Source organism: Apodemus sylvaticus, chromosome 14 (assembly GCF_947179515.1).
Source record: "Apodemus sylvaticus chromosome 14, mApoSyl1.1, whole genome shotgun sequence".
Taxonomy (NCBI): Eukaryota; Metazoa; Chordata; class Mammalia; order Rodentia; family Muridae; genus Apodemus; species Apodemus sylvaticus.
Window position 1 is genome coordinate 13,879,963 of NC_067485.1, and position 18,049 is coordinate 13,898,011.

The following is an 18,049-nucleotide window of genomic DNA, read 5'->3' on the forward strand; positions in this document are numbered from 1 at the left end:
CCCTCTCTGGCTCTCAAGCCTTCAGTATCTCCCTAGAAGGAGCAATGTAAGGCTCTTAGTCAAACTTCCCACCCAGATTTCCATCCTCCCACCTGGACCCATTTCCAAAGCAAGAACTAGCATTTCCTTCTCTGCTGACATTGTCTGCACCTGGTTCTCCTGGCAATCTCAGCCTGCTCTCCTCCAGCGCGTTAGCCTTGTAGTTACTGCATCTTCTTCTATGGGCTTTTCTTTTTATCTCCCTTTACTCCCATAGTCCCACCAAAGCCTGAAGTTCATCCCAGTCAGAGAACTCCCAGGCTTCTTCTCTCCCATGCATTGCTTTCCAACTTGAGTATGAATTACTTAAGGTACGGTGGAGCCATAAAGGTTTTTACTTATGACTCTTATGACTCATTCCACACAAATCTACGAGCATGAATGAGACATTTATATCTGCATTGTTGTGTAACAACATTGTTGTCTTATTGTTCTGGCTAGTTCAATAAGCAGGAATTAGATTAAGTTGTTGCTAAAGAGAAGAGTTATGAGTTATGGCCCCCAACAAAGGATAATTTGGTTTTTATGAAAATTATCGGTGTTACTGTGACCCAGGCCACACAGTGGAAAATGAGGATGGGGAGTAAATGAGATGTGGACTTCATGCCTGAAGAAAAAACGGCTAGAGGAGAGGCAAGCATGCACACGTGGAACCGTCGCCAGCATAACAGAACGAGATCATAGTAGCAGCAGCTTGATCTGTGTACCAGAACTACACAGGCTTACTACTGCATTATCTCATCTAACTCTTGGAGAGATCCCAAGAGTAAGGGCTAATACACTTCCTTTGCTTTCCCTGGTGCCGGGTAGGGCATGAATTCAGTGGTATATTCTGTTGGTCCACCAACAAGTAGGCGGGACGAAGGTCCTTGGTTGTTACACTGACAGTGATGTCATCAAGAACCAAGCACTACCTGTCTGTCAGTCTGGCCATCCTTGATATGTGACCCTCATCTGTCACTTTGTCGCTTCACAATGACACGCTGGGCATAGCATATGTCTTTATCTCCAAGAGGTCTCCTTAAGGGCATGTCCCCAATGACCTAACTTCCTCTCATTAAGCCCCGCCTCCTGGGGGTTCCACCCCCTTTTAATGGCATCCCAATTGGGGATAAGGCCTTCAACTCCTCTGGAGCACACTTATCCAAACTGTGGCAGCACCCTTGATCTAAACAGGGAGTAGAAAAAAAAATGGCAGAGAGTGAACACCTGTAGCCAATTAGTGTGCTGTTTTAAGAGTTTCTGGGGTGGCACCTCCAGTACTCTCCGCCTGGGTCCCACTGGAGTGAGCGATGTCATCTGAGCACATTTCAGGCAGGAAACCCAGTTGTTTGGCTGGTATCCTTGCCAGGCCAAACAGAACTGGAGTTTCTTGAGTAAGAAGCAAGAGGAAATGGAAACGGGACAGACAGTAGTCAGTGTCCCCTCCCCTTTGCTTTCAAGCCTGGACTTGAATCACTGTTGTGACAATAAACACTTAATTGGCCAGCAGGGGTGAGACACCAGAAAACTGATACCCGGCATCTGCCACTTTCTGTAGGATAAACACACAACACCATATGCACAGCACACCAACAGCTCCCTTAGCAATAGAACCCAGGCATGACGGCAGAAGCATGAGGTGTAAATTATTCCTGTCTCCCGGTATTTTTTACTGTCTCTTTTCCATGGTTAAATACAACTGCCCACAGTATGCTAACATATACTGGTCTGTAGGTACAAGCAATGCACATACCTAGTTGTGTAGTAAGCTGTAAGTACTCGTATTTGTGTTGGTACAGTGTGAGAAGCACACGACACCAATTTTTTTTTTTTTTTTTTTTTTTTTTTTTTTTTAGTGATGCATCGCTCTGATTCTGTCCTCACCATTAGATGGCACGTGGCCGTGCTCTTACTGGGGAGAGATTCAAGCTCCTGACATGTCTACAAATGGCCCCCAGAATTCTTGAAGACTCGGCCATCAGCTTTCATGAGCTGATTCAACAAGCCTCCCGCAAACATCACTGACTTGAGCCTGCCTCAGTCAGCTCTGACATGAGTATCCTAGAGCATGGAGGAGGGAGCAGGGAGTGTATACCCCAAGGACCATGCAATTCTGGAACCTGGAAATCAATTAAAAAGGACTGTCATGGAGTCTGCAGAAGTTGTCTCCTTACTCAGAGCGACTGAGGATTGTCCCCTCACAGCTCCCATACTGCCAGGCAGGTATAGGGCAGGTCTGCAGTCTTTGGGAGCAAGAAGGCTCAGTAGAGCTGTTTCACAGAGCCTCCTCCCCAGGCTTTGGCCATTGCTGAGCCGTGAGGCATGAAGGGACAAGAAAAGGAAACAGTTAGCTCCCTCTCTCCTACTACTAGGCTGACAGTTCTCAGAACATCTCCCAAGGACAACCCTGCTCAACAAAATGACTAGAATGCTTTGGGATTATCCAAACTGAGATGTTTGCTGTTGCTGACATCTAGAGGGTGGAGTCTGGAGATGCTACCAAGCAGTCCACAGTACCCAGGACCCACGGTGGAGAACTGTCAGCTCTAAACAGCAGTGCCGATTGACAAGCCCTATTCCAAGCACTGAACCAATAAATGCCGACTGTGTGAATTTCGTGAGCCGCAAGCGGAGACCTATGCTCTTGCTTTTGGTGCTGAGGACTGGAATGAAAGGTGCTGTTTATTATTCCACAGCAGGGGAAAGCGCTGTTTATACAGAACATCAAAGGTCGCTGCCTCTGATATCAATTCCACATTGCAGGAGCCTTGGCCAAATCAAATTAGCTTATTTTCCTTGATATTAAGTTTGACAAGCAAAGAGACTGTGAAAACCAGAATTCCAACTGGGTGTGCCCCTATGATTCCGTTAAAAAAATTGAACCTTGAGATTCCAACAGTAGCCTCATTCTTCGTGCAAGGATTATGTTACAGCCGGTATTTATCTTGTCTAGAGAGGTACTTGCTAGATCCTCTGTTCTTTCTAAGATTCAGTTTCTTCGGGATGGGACCGAAGCAGCCAACGTTGGGTAGACCTGTGGTGGATGCCCACAGCGGATGCCCAGGAGAGAAGCCTTCGGCTCCACGCAAAACCTGGTATTAAGATAATTTGGTGTGGTGCAGTGGTGTGTCAGCATCTGTGTCTGCCAAAAGGACAAAAAAAAAAAAAAGGAAGAAAGAAATAGAGAGGGCTGGTCATTCTTAAGGGGACCCAATAACTTTGGAAATCTGGTGACCGCTGTGATCGCGCCTCTGCCGGCCAGTGCACATGCCTGACACACAGAGCTCTGCAGTATACTCCCGGCGTCCCAAGTGTCAGCCAGGAAGCCTCGCACTGGGATTATGAAGCGCTGCCGTAGGCCTGGGTGTGTACTAGGGTGGAGTTAATAGAGCAACCAGGAAGACTTGGGGCAGGGTACTGAGGTTGCACCTAGGAGCCTCCAGCTCAGCTGGAATCTGAATTTCCTCGGTCACAAAATGGGGTGTTGCAAAAAAAGGTGGCCCTGTCCCTCAGAACGGGGTGGCTCTAAAGCAGTGTGGAGAGTAGAGGGGGATGGTCTGTCTGAGGGAAGAAAGGCGGTTTTCACTTTTAAACAGAGCTCATGGGGCATCTACTGCATGCAGACATCAAGCACTGGAAATTTGAAGAAAACCTTCCATTACAGCCACTGTGAGCTTCCAAGTCTGGCGGTCCTATTAATGTCCAGAAGACACTGGTTGGCTTCAGTCCTTCTATACCTCTGGCTCTTTCTGCCCATATCCCTGTGATTGTCCCTTAGCCTTGGGGTGGAGTGTGACATAGATGTACCAGCTGTGGCAGAGCATCTATAGACGCCTGTTCTCTGCATTGCACTTGGGGGTCAGGCATTTTTACATCCAGCTTAGAATACAGAAGCTTCCATGTCTGGTAGTAGGACCTAGAATCTCTGGCAGAGGCTGACTCTCAAATGTAGCCTTCCAGGAATTACTTAACAGCTTTTTTGCCCTGTGGCTTCTGTGATGAAATTGGGACACACAACCTCTGCTGTCCTGATGAAGTCCTCTGTGGTGTGAAATGAACCTTTGAGGGGTGAGGGCAGGGCTGTCCCAGTCCCCTGTTTTGTTCTTAAGAGACAAACAGGGCCTGACATGTGAGGTGCTCACACAACAGCTCTGGAGGGTGAATGGAGTCCCCTACTTAGAAGATCAGACTTAAACAGACTGCAAAGGAAGATTGGGGGGACAGCTAATGAGGTCCCCTTTAAACAGGGCTGTAAGGAGGATGGGGTGGAGTTGAGAAAGAAGGCATCTGGTTGGGATGAAGCCTTGGAGATGGCGTATGAGGAGGCAGGGGCCTGAAGAGGAATGACAGGAGACACCCCATGCAGATGCTGCCTGGCAGATAGATAATCCTCATATCCAAGGGACTCTCAAAGGCAACAGGGAGGAAGTAGGGAAGATCCCAAGAAGGAAGCACAGGTGGCAGTAAAAGATGACCTCTAGATGACCTGGGGCCTGGTAGGTCAAGGCCAAGACTTCCACCTTTGTCCTGAGGGAGATGAATGGTTTCAGCCTCCTTGCTTGAGTCCTGCTGTCTGTTTGTCCATCCAGACAAAAGCAGAACCAAGGAGTATCTCCTGCCCATGTCTTTGGCCTTCCCATGTGCATCTTCCTCCTCTCTTTTCAGACTAACCCTGTGAATTTCCCTTGAAAGCTTACCCCTCTGCCTTCTCAGAATTTCCCTTGAAAGCTTACCCCTCTGCCTTCTCAGTGGCAGGAAGAGATCATCGACATCCCATCTCCACCTCCAACCTCCATTCCTCTTAGCCATGACTAAATCATCCTTACGTCAACAGATTCGGTCTGAAAACATTTGGAAGGTTAACCAAGATACCAGCATGGAAGCCTATAATCTTGGCATTCAGGAGGCTGAGGCAGGAAGATCATGGATTTAAGACCAGCTTGAACTGTATAGAAAGAGGCTATCAGAAGGAGGAGGAGAAGAAGGAGGAGGAGTGGGAGAAGGAGTATAAAAAAGGAGGAGAAGGAGAAGAAGAAAAAGGAGAAGAGAAAGAAGGAGAAGCAGTTAGATGAGACGTCCTGAAACTCTCCTATGAAAACCTTTTCCTTTTACCATTGGTCGAGAGGCATAAAACTCCCATTTTACCCATTTTCTATCAGGACTTGCAGCTCACCCATTGTCATTTCCCTTGAACAGAGGGAAGAGACTAGAACGGATATTTTGCAAGATCGCAAAAATATAGCAGAAGTGAGCCTTACTACTTTGTGGGCACTAGATCAAATCTTATCTCATGTCCAACATTCTCTAGCCCTTTAGCTTCCTGAGGCACTGAGTTCACTCTTCCTCAGCCGTGCTGAATAGGATTTGGGGTATGGGCGCGCTTCATTGATTCAGGAGACTAGGCCAATAGTCCAAAGTTGTTAATTCTACAGAATAGGATCTATAAAAGAGTTGCCAAAAAATAGAGGCATCTGGGAGATTGAAACTGAAATCTGCAGTCATAAAACCTTATGTTCTACCCAAGTCTATGACGGGCCATTAATCCACAACTTCACACCAGAGCACAACCAAATACACAGAGAGCAATCGGAAGCACATGTGACACCGTTCCAAAAGACTTGGGATTCAGTTTGTGTGTTTGGAGAACAGCCTAGAAAATTTGGATGTCTCCCCAAAGGAGGCAAGCTTAGGGGGTCTAAGGAACCAGCAGGGATCTCCTGCGAGCTTTTGCGTGGCTCTCCAGGACACTTCCTCTCTGGGGAAGGCTCTTAGCTGCTGGGCCTCTCCACCCTATGATGGAAGTTGGCCGTGCATCAGAAGGCGTGAGTAATGAAGGCCTGGTTTGCAGGCTCCGGAGAGCAACACTTGGTGTGGCTGGGCTGAATTTGCTGGGAGACAGCCCAGTGGGTGGGTCCTTGTCTGTCGAAGCTCATTTGTCCCTGCCTGGGTCTGTTGCCCATCTCGTTTGAACTTAAGGCAGATGACAAGGGGTGAGTCTCAAGCTGACTTGTGGAAGCTGCCAGCATTGACCCTGGGGCATCTGTACCCAGAATGGCCTCTGTTCAGCCACTCACCTTCAACATCGGGATCCTTTTCCTCAGCAATGGTCCAGAGAAGATAGAGCAGGAATCTTGCTTTAGGGAGGAAGAGCAGAAAGAGTATTTGTTCAACTCTGTTTGTTAAGGCTTCCCTTTTACACGCAATGGTTTTTGTTTTGTTTTGTTTTGTTTAGCTCATCTGTAAACTAAACAGTCACTCAATGCCCATGAACATCTGCTTCATCTTTGGTACAATGAAGAACACTGTAACTGTTTCAGTAAGTTGTCGTAACAATTAAACCCTGAGAACACAAATGGGAAGTGCTTTAGCATAGCCCCACATATTTAGTGAATTCCATCGATGTTGTCTGCAATCACCCAGTTCCAACAGGAGGATGCTGAGGCATTGTTTGCGGCCAAGAAAAGGGAGAAATCAAAATCAGACTGAGTTGCAGCACCGCCTCTGGTGAGTGCTTGCATGGACACACACAAGTAGCACCCTCCACTTTCCAGCAGCAAGGTCAAAGAGTTCAGCCTCTGGCTAGGCACATGTGGTTTCTGCCCACGATGGGGATATTAACTTGCTCAAACCGACTGATGTGCATGTCACACTCTTTATAAGGTGGTGTATGGCATACAGTCGCCACAAACGTCCCGTCGGGAGACTAAATAATGTTGTCTCCGGCTTGCCAATATGTCACCCACATCCAAAGTCCTGACATTAATCTAAACCATTTTGGGGTTGGCATTGGAGGAGAGGAGAAGACAGAAAGAGGGGGGGTCTGTGTTGCTGAGGATAGCCAGGTAGGTACGGAATGTTATCCTTCGTGCAATAGTGTTGTATCACCCTATCAGCTGCTCAGCCACCATACTGACTTAAGCAAAGCCAACTCTGGATCCCTCTTTCTCTGCTGCTCCAGATTATTCAAGTAACTGTTTGCACGTGGGTGGCTCCGTATTCCCAGGGGTGGGACTCTGTGGTGACTTCTGTCATTTCCTATCTGGGCCAAAGAAGCAAGTGCTACTTGAAGAGAGGTGACAGAAGCCTGGCTTCCAGGAGTCACTCTCAACGCTTAGACAGGTTGTCATCCTTTGGAGGAAGTTACTATTTGCCCAAGCCAGCTTCTCCATCACACCACAGTTGGAGTCTGGGAGAACTGCCTGTCTCTTCACAGCCATCATTATGTGAAAAGGACAGGTTGGAATCACAGGAAGGACTCAGATTTGCCCTTGCTCTGAGCCAAGAGAGGAAAGAGTGGGAGGGCGGGCGATCAGGCTCTGGCTGGAGACGTGGAACAATTTTCTCCATCTCAGGTCGAGCCAGTGTGCATCGAGACACCACGATTCCACTTGTGGACTTCCGCCCAGGCAGAACTTGCAGCACGAAAGGGACTCCTGTTTCCAGTTGGAGGATAATCCTTCAGACAAGGGATAAGTAAGTGAGATCGACTGGGGAGAGGGGATTAGAGCAGAGAGTGGGAAATCTCACCACAAAGACTGTTTACAACCTATAAATACTGTTGTTAATTTCAAGCCATCAAAATCATTCAAGAACCTGAGGGCAGCCAATGCCCCAGACCCTGCATGAATCTGTAAGGGATCTCTGAGCAAAGCTGCGAATTTGCTGCTATTCCTGGCCTATAAAAATATGACCTTAATTACAAGTCAAGTCATTCTCATTAGAAGGGGGATGGGAGAGGCTAGAGAGGGCTGGTTGAGAAATGGACACTGGTCATGGGGAGCAGAAATGTGCTTGCAATTTACATCAGGAAGAAAGCGGGTCTGATTTTTATAGAGGATGTGCCGAGAACATATCCGGCTACAGAAAAGACATGAGTGGGAACAGCCGAGGCCTCATTTACTTTGGAGGCAAGACCCAGCATCCTTACGCACAAAGAAGGCTTCCTTTCTCATATGTAAGAGAGTCCGGGGAACCCTTTCTCATAGCTGTCCTGTAGATTTATTTTGGAAAGGAACGTGGCTTCACTCCTCACTCCTATAAAGAAAGCCTGACGATAATGACTTTATCGTCTCATCCATTGGCTTACATGACTGTGTTTCTTATGTGCTTGACTCAAGGTTAATTACAATAAGTCAGATATTATCACAACCATCAGGAAATGGACGTGAAACCAGTTGCAGATGTGCATGGGAATCAGAGTGCGAGCAGATGTTGATGGGAGCCAGGGGCTTTGCTAATAGCTCAAAAAAAAAAAGAGGCTTCTGTTATTTACTTATTTATCTTTACTTTATGGTTCTGGGGGTTGAATCCAGAGCCTTTCCCATGGTAGGCAAATGATCCACTTATGAACAATATCACGAGCCAGCTTTTGCATTTCTGTAATAATGTCCGCCAAACCTTAGGTGTTGTCTCCTAACACAAAGGGAAACTGAGTTGGGTGGTGGTGGCACATGCCTTTAATCCCAGAACTTGGGAGGCAGAGGCAAGCAGATTTCTGAGTTCGAGACCAGCCTGGTCTACAGAGTAAGTTCCAAGACAGCCAGAGCTATACAGAGAAACCCTGTCTCGAAAAAACCAAAAAACAAACAAACAAACAAAACAAAACAAAAAAGGGAAACTGAGGCCAGGAGACACGAAAGGAGTGGTCCAAACTGGCTCACACCCTGTACTAACACTCTCTACTCTTGCCTGCATCACTCAGGGCCAGACACAGCATTCACAGGCATCACACGAGGGTTTCCGGACAGTTCAGTGCCATTCACAGCATGCAGGTCGCTAAAGTCCCCTCCTAATGGAACCAACCAGTGTGTAGATGGGGAACGGAGATGTGCCATGGGCTTCTGTTGCATTTTGATTTCCCTTTTTGTTTACTTGAGACAAGGATTCAATAGGAAGCTCAGGCTAGCCTGTAAGCCATTGACCACCTAGCTGTCTCTTCCTCCTGAGTCTTGTGACTATGGGTTTGTACATGCCCAAGCGGAGCAATTGATTTTAACATCTCCTAAAACGTGATTCACAATAGCAACAAGTGCTCAATGTATCAAGTGTCAAGGTGCCCTAACCTTCACCCAAATAGGCACATCACTGTCCTGAGGACTGATTCCCCTTTGTTCCAATCTACCCTACCTTGGACAAGGAATCTGTTGCTGTCAAAATTCATATGGGAATCTCTCAGCTTAGCTCAAAATTTGAATCCAGTCCCATCAGAGCTAGCAGCAGCATGCAAGAGGCTGCCTTTGCGTTTAGTGAATGGCTCAGAGCAGCAGCCACCCTCCCAGCTCCTCTAAGGTGAGTCAATAGCTCGGAGGAATCCGTTCTCCAGGGTTGTGGTGAGTAGGTGGGTGGGTGGGAGAGGCTTTTCCGAGACTTGACTAGCCACATTCTGGAAATTTTCATGGGCGCTAATTGTCACCTCTGGGGTGACAATTTTAACTTCACTTTCTGATAAGAAGCCCCAAAGCAAAGTGAAAATCCAGGCAGAAGATGATGAGGCAATATCTGTCTGTCCTCTGGGACATAAGTTCGAATGAGGAAGCTCCTTAGGGTTATAACCACTGTATCAGTCAGCTTGACAACACTATAATGAAATACCTGACACAGGCCGCTTACAAACTAAAGAAAGGTTTGTTCTAGCTCAAGGTTCTGAACAATCTATAGATAGTATAAGGATCCTAGTGTTCTGATTCAGGTATTACAAGAGGATTACACAGTGGCATAAGCTAAAATAATTGCATGTAGAGCTGGATAATATTCCTCCAAAAGATCTATGTTCTAATCCAGGAACCCATTTCTCAGGCCATTTTCTGTTACTATAATATAACTCCTGAGACTAGGTCATTTATAAAAAAGAAGTTATTTGGCAAACACTTGGGGAGTTAGAAGCCAAAGACTGAGCAGCAGCAGCTGACAAGGGCCTGGCGCTGGGTTATGCTGTGATGGAAAAGCAGAGGCTGTGACAGGGCTGGGGAGATGGGGGGGGGAGGGGAGGGCGGGGAGAAAATGTGGTATATATGTATAAACAATGGAGTTTGATTTTTCTCTAAAGAAGGAAATCGAGTCATGGTTTGCATGATAATGGGAGCAACTGGGGATTGTCATGTGAAATAAAGTAACCAGATTCAAAAAGATACATGCCCTGAGTGTTCACTCCTGCTGGGTGGGGTCCACATTTGGCAAGATGGAAGATGAGCGGAGGATGGTGTGAGGAGACTCACTGAAGAACACGATGCTGAAAACCTGCTAACGGATGGATGCAGGATGGATACCTTGGGGCCCGGGAAGCACGGGTACGAGGCTCTAGACCGGTGTTCTCCCCAAGAATGCCGAGAGAAAGCGCAGACACCATGACTGCAGCCTTCCAATTTCAGACATAGAGGTCTGACCTTCAGAAAATAAAATGAGCCTCTTTAGCCGCTGAATCTGCAGCAATTTCTAGTATCAAACAGAAGACAGAAACACACACAGTGACTCTGGAGGGTTTTTTTTCTTGCTTCAGAGATTAAGTGAGAAGTGTTCCACTCTGCTCTCAGATCTCAAGACCCAGTCAGAAATCTTAGAAATTAAATTTAAGTTGTCTGTCAAAAAAAAAAAAACCAACACCAAAAAAACAAAAAACAAAAAACAATAAAATCACTCAGGGCGCTAAAACTTATCAGGATACACCCCTTTGGAATTCGTATGGAAACCTTAATTAGGCTAATTCTCTAATTAACTTCAGTGCTGAGATTATAAGACAAACCACCAGGGCTGGTTTAAACTACTTTTGGTCTTTATAAACACTTAACCTAAGGGCACATAGACTAACAATTTACAGTCTGCTTCCTTAGTTTGCTCTGATATTGTTGGCATGTAGAATAATACCATGTTCAGTTCAGTTTACAGCCAACCAAAAGGACGGCCACAGTAGATAGAACTCGCATAGCTTCAGGGGTGAGTGAGGAGTCTATCAGTCATTGTGAATTTGGCTGCTGCCATGTTTAACCAAAATTAGATTTAAAAGGGAGAGGCTACTCACTCAGTCAAAAGGCAGACTTAACTCAGCCAAGGAAACAGTTACAATTCTCTTCTCCAGATGAAACACTTAAAAGCATATACAAAGTTAAAGCCAAAGGATGCTGAGAAGTTTTAGGCTAAAAAAAAAAAAATCAAGTCTTTCAGGAGACTGCTGGTGAGTGACCAGATAGCCTCACTAGAGTTTGACTCCAAGTAGATAAAATAAAAGAAATCAAGCAGAGGAGCTGGGTCCCTTCTGTGAGATCTACCCACAGGGGCCTCAAGACCAACCTTGGGAAGGTGGCTGGGGTCAGGCATGGGGGGAGCAGGGTCTGGGTAGATCTTTCATCTCAGCACTAGGGAGACAGAGGCAGGAAGATCTCTGAGTCTGCAGAGACAGAGACACGGAGAGAGGGGGGTGGCTGGGGCTAGTCCTGCACTGTCAGGGATTTGCCATCCATTCTTTATGAATCAAAGCCTGCTGCATCAACAACAAAAGCATAGAGCAAAACAAAGCCAATTGTGAATACATATGTCTACAGAACCCTGACCAGTGAGTGGTTCTGGTTCTCTGTGAGAGAAAGCCAGCGGCTTCTATGTGCTGAGAAAAGGGTATCTGTGGACCTGCTGGGCATTCAAAACTGCCCTTCCAGGCAGGAAGGAACGATCCCACAGCTCTGTCTGAAGCTAGTGGCTTGGTTCTCTAAGGTTCTGGGGCAGTGAGGTCAAAGTTCACGGTCTTTTAATGGCTTCAGCCTTCCCTTCCATCTTGACAGCCCCTCAACAGGTGCTGCTGTTAGGAAAACATTGTTAGAAAAGCGTTTTACTGGTGGCGTTACAAAGCAGGGATTCTCAGCCACAGCACCCTGCATCTCTCTCCTTACCCGGACTGTCAAGCGGTCTTTCTTCACCGCCCTAGTTTTCAGTCCAACAGAAGCCACCTGACCAGCACACCACACCTTCTAAAACCAACCGAGAAAAGTCAAAGTATCTCAGAAACAACAGAGGGCGCTCTTGTCAGTTAATAGCTGGCTGGGTGTCTCCAGGAGGCAGAAGGAAACAGCAGGTTTTCCTGGTGTCTGGAATTGTGTCTTGTTTGGCTTTTGTTCTTCTGCTTTGAGGGTACAGCAGTTTCCAGAAGAGCATCACTTCTTCCTTCACAAAGCAACTTTTGTTTGGATTGATTACAGTCCCCAAAAGAATCATGGGCAGGGTTAGTTATTAATGAGGACAGTAATAACTGAGCTCCTTAAAAGGCTCCTCTTACAGCCATTCAGAACTCAGAGCAGCAACAGAAATTCGATTTCCCTAAACAATATCTGATGCTAATAAAATTTATTCCTGAGTGACATATGCCCTGGCCAACCAAATAGGTTGTGTCTTCAAGCCACAATAAACCGTAATTACAGAAAGCACTGAGGAGACGGCTTCCTCTTCTGTGAAGATCACTCCTGCGTTCAGTACCTGCTCATATCTGTACTTTTATGTGATGAGAAGGATCATTTGAGAATGGTACAAAGACACACGTTCATTGAAACTCGGAGCTAAAATCAGTCAGGGGTGGGGGGGTTGGGGGGGGTTAGTTTCCTACTACAGACTTTTTTTTCACTCTATGTGAGGCTTTAATAAATCTCATCCACAAAAAAGGATTTAAAATTCCATTTTAAAGGACTTGCACATGAAAACATCACACAGCAGAATGTTCAGGTAGAATAGCCATTCTGAAGCTGTGGGTCTTCAGGATGGATTTTACATGTATATATGTTTTTATACCTTCACTGTGTATATATATTTATGCACTTATCTGCCACCCAAAATTGGAAAATTTGTGACCAAGCACTACAAAAAAAAAAAAAAAAAGCAATTAGCTCCAGGGCCTCCTTTAGGATGCAGGTGTTATCTATCTATCTATCTATCTATCTATCTATCTATCTATCTATCTATCTATCAGTTCTTTATAATAAAGTCTTAATAGATCATTTTAAAAAGACACTTAGATTGTGGGGATTATTCGTCAGATAGAGACAGAATTAAAAGGCTAACATCAGAGTAATTCCCAATATTATTAGATAAAAATACATGAGATTTGTTTTTAAAACATGCCAAGGAGAAGAGATAAGACTTGTACCTGGCGTGATGCTCAAAACATCAAACACCCGGTGAAGGAAGTTGACCCCTGATCCGGAGCTCTGGACCTGGCACAGCGCACATGGCATTTGCACTCCCCAAATAGATCCTTATTGCTATCAGCAAATAATGGCTGCTGAGAAAGGGAGATACGTTCTCTCTGAGGATGAGCCCCTAAACCGTTATCCAATACGAAGGGGTCAGACCTAAAAACATACCCATCCAAACAACAGTGGACAGACCCAGCAAGTTTTCATATGTATGCTTGGGTGTATGCAATAATAATTAGAGAAAAAGAAGCTATGGCCGGGCGGTGGTGATACACGCCTGTAATCCCAGCACTTTGGGAGGCAGAGGCAGGCAGATTTCTGAGTTCGAGGCCAGCCTGGTCTACAGAGTGAGTTCCAGGACAGCCAGGGCTATAAAGAGAAACCCTGTCTCCAAAAAACCAAAAAAGAAGAAGAAGAGAAGAAGAAGAAAAGGAGGAGGAGGAGGAGGAGGAGGAGGAGGAGGAGGAGGAGGAGGAGGAGGAGGAGGAGGAGGAGGAGGAGGAGGAGGAGAAGGAGAAGGAGAAGGAGAAGGAGAAGGAGAAGGAGAAGGAGAAGGAGAAGGAGAAGGAGAAGGAGAAGGAGAAGGAGAAGGAGAAGGAGAAGGAGAAGGAGAAGGAGAAGGAGAAGGAGAAGGAGAAGGAGAAGGAGAAGGAGAAGGAGAAGGAGAAGGAGAAGGAGAAGGAGAAGGAGAAGGAGAAGGAGAAGGAGAAGGAGAAGGAGAAGGAGAAGGAGAAGGAGAAGAAGAAGAAGAAGAAGAAGAAGAAGAAGAAGAAGAAGAAGAAGAAGAAGAAGAAGAAGAAGAAGAAGAAGAAGAAGAAGAAGAAGATATGAATCTGGGGAGGGAGCATGGAAGAGGTTGGAGAGCTGATTTTATTAAATGATAATAAGGTAAGGGGGTAATGGAGGGGGTCTGAGATGCTGTTGAGGCTGAGTATGATCAACCAACACTGTATGAAATCCTCAGAACTTCAATAAAATACTCCTTTTGTAAAAAGAAAACAAACAAAGCAAAATCCTGAGCCCCTCTCACATCCATAAGAAGTCTCTCCAGATCGCACAGGCTTCGTGCTGCTCCTGAGCCTTCAAGAGTTAACCCAACAGTGAACACTGGGTTCAGGGCGGTGGAAATCACCAGCTCACTCAGCAAGAATGAGATTTGTTCCTTCCTGCCCTGTAGAAAAGCATCTCAGCACATCTTTCATGCCTCGTGCTTCTAAATCTGCAAGAAAAGCCATGAACAATGCTAAAATGATACCAATAAAGCAAAGACTCACTGATGAACTGCTATGGGCAGAAGGAAGCCTCTGTCTCCTGCTTCCTACTGTGTGCTTTACCACATAGTAGGCCATTAACATAAATAGCCAAGATTTTTCCACAGGGGCAACCCTAACAAGGACTGTTTCCATCTTAGAAACTTGAGCTTGTGATATTTAGAAGCATCCAGAAAGAGTAAACCTACTGTACATGACTTCTTCTTCTTGTCTCCTTCTCCTTCTCCTTCTCCTTCTTCTTCTTTCCTCCTCCTCCTCCTCCTCCTTCTTAGCATAGAGTAAGTTTCTAGTCTCAGGTTCATGCTGATGGAAAAGAATGTAAAATAAAGGCCCCTGGAACCTCTATATACCTCAGTGACATCCTCATTTACTGACCCAGAAATGATGGCACCAGTCACTTCCCTAGTACTGATATCCAGTGGTGTCAGAATCCTCAGCCAGGGCTGTGCCTTCCCAGTCTGTTTCTACCCTGAATTTCTTTGCTAAAATCTCTGGATGGTCTACCACTCTCATCATATCCTGAAGACTGCACAGAACAAAGATGCACCATTTTTCTTCTTCCTAGCCAAGGGTGATGTCCCCTGACCTTGCTATGGAGTTCTGACCTTATCATTGAGGTTCTTAAAATTATCAGGTCTCCATCCAATGTCAAGGGTCTCCATCCAAATGTCAAGGGTCTCCATCCAAATGTCCTAGTGATCTTCAAAGCCCACCTTTGAATTCAGACCATTACTGGATCAGATCGTTAGCTATGCAGGAGGTGACTAAGATCCACCACTCCCGCTGGACTGTGAAGAATGTCCTATTAACTGCTGGGTGGTTCATCTTGTAGACTCTACCATGGAGAACATGTGGCACAAATGGGAACTTTGTACTATCTGTCAACTATTAAAAGAGTAAAAGGTTTCAACTTGGTGGGTATTTCCTCACTACAAAGCCAAGTTCTTCCATGCTGCCATTTTGGTAACAACTGTACCTTTCTGGCTATGGTGTCAGCTCTCTGTGCCATCCATCCCTGCTGAAGCTACTTAGTTCTTGCTATGATGTCGGTCCCCTGTAGCTGCTTAATGAACAAATGATGACATGTTTATGGAATAACCAGGCCAATATGAAAATTCTAGTGAGAAGTGTGCTTGGTTTCATCATTCATCAGTCAAGAATTACAGATCATTAAAAATCAAACAATCCATAATGAATATTATAGGCAGAATAATGCCTATACAAATTAAATTAACAAATGAAATTTTAATTTAATTTAAATCTATACCCAGAGGAGCTGATTCTCACAAACCATGAGAAATTGGTGAAGTAAAGCTGATATGGTTTAAATACCCTTAGGTTAGCCAAGTCTTTGGTAGAGTGTGCTTTTATAAGATATTAGAGATGGCCAAACGATCCCAACTTTGGCAGCAAAAGTTCCATGTCCTAGGAAGTTCTTTAATTCCTGAAGATGCACCTTGATAATCATTGACCCTACCAAAGGAAATCATGACTGTCCTGCTTACCAGCCTGATCACATGTCATTCTTATCTGTTTTCTTAAGAGTAATCATAGTTGCTAACAGATCTACTCGGTGTGTTCATATGAAGATAACTAAGATACTGTTCAGAAAGTGCTCACTGTGTGGTAAGCACTCAGAACACTTTCATGGTTTGTTTGTTTGTTTGTTTGCTTGTTTGTTTTAAGAAATTTATTTTATTTATGTGAGTATACGCCGTAGCTGTCTTCAGACACACCACAAGAGGACATTGGATCCCATTACAGATGGTCGTGAGCCACCATGTGGGTGCTGGGATTTGAACTCAGGACTCTGGAAGAGTAGTCAGTGCTCTTAACCACTGAGACATCTCTCCAGCCTCACATCATGGTTCTTATTGTTGTCGTTATCTTCTTACTACTGGCAGTAGTAGACTTTCAGGCTGAGACATTTCTCCTTACAGCTGTTCATTCCTATTCTACATTGCACATTTAGGGAAATCGGATTTAGTAAGGGAGTGGCTAGTTCTCAGGTGCATGTGATTAGAGGCAACACATGGCTACTGGACATCTTTGCACACAACTTTCAGAGAGGCAATGTTGTAAGAAGAAAGCCCTGATCACCTTGGGTCTCCATGGTGGGTATGACAGAAGCCCTTGAATATCGCTGGACATGTGTCCTCAAGGTTTGCATACAGTCTGTCCCATTCTAGGCTCCCGATAATTAGCCACCCTTTGAGCAGGGAGTAGCTGGGGCAAGCCTTGGATAGATTCCACCTGGGATGAATAAGAGACAAAGGTTCTCAAAGGGCACTCTCGTTAAAACAAACAAGCAGCCTGCAGGGTGATGTGTCAGGGACTCTCAGATCCTGTTGTGTCATCATTTGGATTGCAAACATAAAGCTGTCTTTTCATCTGGAGATGTGACTTAATTAAGCCCTTACATTTTTGCCATAGCTTTGTCATTGCTGCTTTGATTCCTAAGGCAGAAGAAGGTGGGCTCTAGGCTCAAACCCATTACAGAAGTGGAGGGAAAAGCTATGGGGTCAGGTGGGAATGGGCCAGCAGGAACCGTACCAAGAGTGTGTTTTAAAATCCCCACTTGGGTCCTGGTGGCCTTTTTGCTTCTGGTTCTTGCCATGGACAGACTCCCCCTGTCTCCAGGCCCTCTAACCAGTCTGCGTCTTCTGTCCACAGAGACACCACCAAGTCCCCCTGAAAGGTCTTCATCCCACAGCTTCAGATCTCAAAGGGTCTTCTCCACTGCTGATGTATGGGCAGGACTGTGCGGTTTCATCACCGATTTCCAAATAAGGATGCAAAGCTAAATCAGAGTTCAGAGAGGAAATCAGAGTGACCTCTAAAGTAATGATAGGGCTAAGTCCACACAAAAGAAAAAATGCTTGGTGACCCAGCCTGACCATAAAAGCCTTCGCAACTTGTCTGAAAACCACCAGAGTATTCAGAGGCTGTAACGTCTAGAAGCATGGCCCCCTTTCTCATGGCAATCTACCCTGTCTCTGAAGGGAAATTCAGAACCAACTTGAGTTTCAGTTGTGAGCAAGGAGACCTTTGAAGAGAAGGTATACCTAAAATTGCTGACCTTGTGAACCCTAATTCTGGGGTATCTTCAAGGAAGTTAGGATGCATGGGGAAAGGGAAGAGGCATTTTTAAAACTGGCAAATGGGAGACGGTGGGATTTTCTGTCCCATGGTTTGTTTAAATGAGTGACCCATGGTCTTCCAAGTAGGAGGCATTGCAAATGGTGAGAGAACTCCTGAACGGTGCAGTGGCTGGAGAGAGCTCAAGCCTGGATATCAGTTCACTGATTTAAAGGAAAACCAGAAAAATAAACCTAAAGACAGCTCACATTGGCATACTGAGACTCTTGTAATAGGTCTGCAAACCGTGGGACGTGTGAGGGAGCTCATCTTTTGGGGGAGTTGCTTTTTTCTGCATCCCCCCTAACAGAGTATGAGTTCTCCGCAGTAAAGGGCAGGTATCACTAGGATCTCCTTGAACCTGAATCTACCCAATTCTTCAAATCATGTAGGCAAGTATCTCCCCGACTCCCCTCCCTAACTGTGTGGTGAAGATTCCTCAGTTTCCTC